This window comes from Erinaceus europaeus, chromosome 1, assembly GCF_950295315.1.
Source record: "Erinaceus europaeus chromosome 1, mEriEur2.1, whole genome shotgun sequence".
NCBI lineage: Eukaryota > Metazoa > Chordata > Mammalia > Eulipotyphla > Erinaceidae > Erinaceus > Erinaceus europaeus.
Genome location: NC_080162.1, coordinates 163777573 through 163779736, shown reverse-complemented (window position 1 = coordinate 163779736; position 2164 = coordinate 163777573). Strand labels below are relative to the sequence as shown.

At 40.2% G+C, this 2164-nt stretch overlaps 1 protein-coding gene across 1 annotated transcript in view; it reads right to left on the bottom strand.

The window, feature by feature from the left end:
- Positions 1–1955: 1955 nt before the first annotated feature.
- RUNX1T1 (RUNX1 partner transcriptional co-repressor 1) overlaps positions 1956–2164 on the bottom strand; it is a 167229-nt gene continuing 167020 nt past the window's right edge. Inside the window, 1 exon segment of the mRNA XM_060199104.1 lies at positions 1956–2164. This exon segment is cut by the window's right edge and continues 5388 nt beyond it. The gene's annotated coding sequence lies outside the window, so the exon portion shown is untranslated.

Genomic DNA, 2164 nt, shown 5'->3' with positions numbered 1-2164 from the left:
AAAGCCTCTTTTGTTCTTTTTCTTCCCTGTAAGCTATGGGAGCCTGAGGGCTTTTAAACTATAAGTAAGCTTCTTAGCTTAATCACTGACTCCTGACCAAGAGATAAAGCAGAGTAGGGCAGAGATAATCTAGTGGTTATGCAAAGAGACTCTCACAGCTCCACCGCTAGGCCACCAAGTTATAAATCATCTCCTAAGTTTCCTGGTTAGTTCTCTGTCCCCTGGTGTTAGCACAGCTCCCCCAGACCCCGCTGCTCCAGATTCTGAGGACAGTAGCAATGGAGACTCACAGTTGCATTTGGTGAATCTTAGTGGAGTCCTCTCCTCCCTTCAGCTGTCTTTTTGTTGTTGAAACAGACTGGAGGTGGTTTCTCAACTGGTAAACTTCCAGACTGTTACCAGCCATTTAATCTCTCCCTAGGCTCCTCTCTGTCTAGGAGCCACACGTGTTTGCACTCACCAGTGATTTGGTGGGTTCCTGAAGTTGTTCTAGTCCTGTCTTGTTGTGGTCCCAGGTGGTCTCCTATATATTCCTATTTTCTTATAATTTAGCTGAAGTGTGATGTGATAAAGAATACATAATTTATGAGTTTGACCCCCAGCATTGCATATATCAGAGTGATGCTCTGGCTCTCTCTCTCTCTCCACTTTGTCATTAATAAATAAGAACTGAAAAAAGTAAAGAAAAATATTCCAAATATAAAATGGTTTTTTGTGTGCTGGATAAATACAGGAATAGAGCTGGGAGATTTGGGTGATCAGGAGGCAATGTGAAAGGGTACAGAAATGGAAACCCAAATTTCAGAAGATCCTTTAGTGCTGAAAAGACCCCGGGGTCCCTACAATGCCACTATTTGTTAGATATTTGAAGTCCTAAAGTATCTTCTTTTTTCAGTGTTTTATTTATTTGTTAGCTAGAGACAGAGAGAAACTGAGATGTAAGGGGGAGAAAGAGAGATACCTACTGTGTCATCACTTGGAAAGCTTCCTCCCTGCATGTGGGGATCGCAGGCTTGAACCTGGGTGTTTGTACATGGTAACATGTGTGCTTAATTGAGTGCACCTTCACCTGGTCCCATCAAAAATATATTTGTGCCTTGTTTATTAGTTTTCTTCCTAAATAAATTAAGAGAACTGACAATTGCATATATTTGACAATTGCATATAATTGCAAACTTTGGGTTTGTCACCAGCAACTGGTCAACATGTGACATAGTGAACTGAACAGCTCCCTGACTCCATTGGCACATCCTTTGGTATTACAGTGTTCACACTGCCACCTCACTGCTGTGTGATCAAGCTGCATATGGTTTCATCTTTCTTCTTCCAGCCTGTCTTCTAGCCAGTGAGATCATTTCCCTTACGCTTCCTATTCCCGCAAATTGTTCATTTCTGGGGGAAGAAAAAAAAAAAACACTTGGCACCATAATATCCTAGTTACAGATGCACAGTTGTATTTACAATTAATATTTATTGAGTGCTAACTGGGTGCTTGGCCCTGCATTAGGCTCTGAAATGTGCCCCAGTTGCCATTGATTTATGGAGGCACTACCATGGCATCCAGGCAGCTGTGTTCTTTCTCCCCACTGTCTCATATTCCCACTGTGCAATTTATCTCTTTCTTGACAGTGAGCAAGTGACTCTTAGACAAGAACATTAGCATTAAGAGCTAAAAAAGCAGATAGTCCAGCCTCTATTTTTCCAATTCAAATGCCATTTTATGATAGTTAAATAGATAACCATATTGTCTTGATGTAAAGACCTGACTCCCCATGTATAATTTGAAATAGATTTAACAATTTCTACTTGAAATTGAAAATGCCAAAAGCAGAGAAGTAATTACATTGATCCTCTGCTCCAGTGTATATGAATAGAGACGTATTATGGGATAAGGTTTCCTGTATTTGTCTGATTTATTCCCCACTTTGACTAAGAACAGACTGATCAAGGACAGATTTGAGCAAACACAACTTTATTTTTCACCTTGGAGTAAGGGGATAGACACCCATACAGAACAGCACCCTTTTTGTTTATCCCCTCCCCATCCATTCTAGAGTAATAGCTTTATGTTCTTTCATGGCAGACACATCCTTTTGTAATATTATCAAATACATCATTAACGCTTCTAAAAAAGAAAAGTGGTGCTACCACTTTGAAGTCTCTA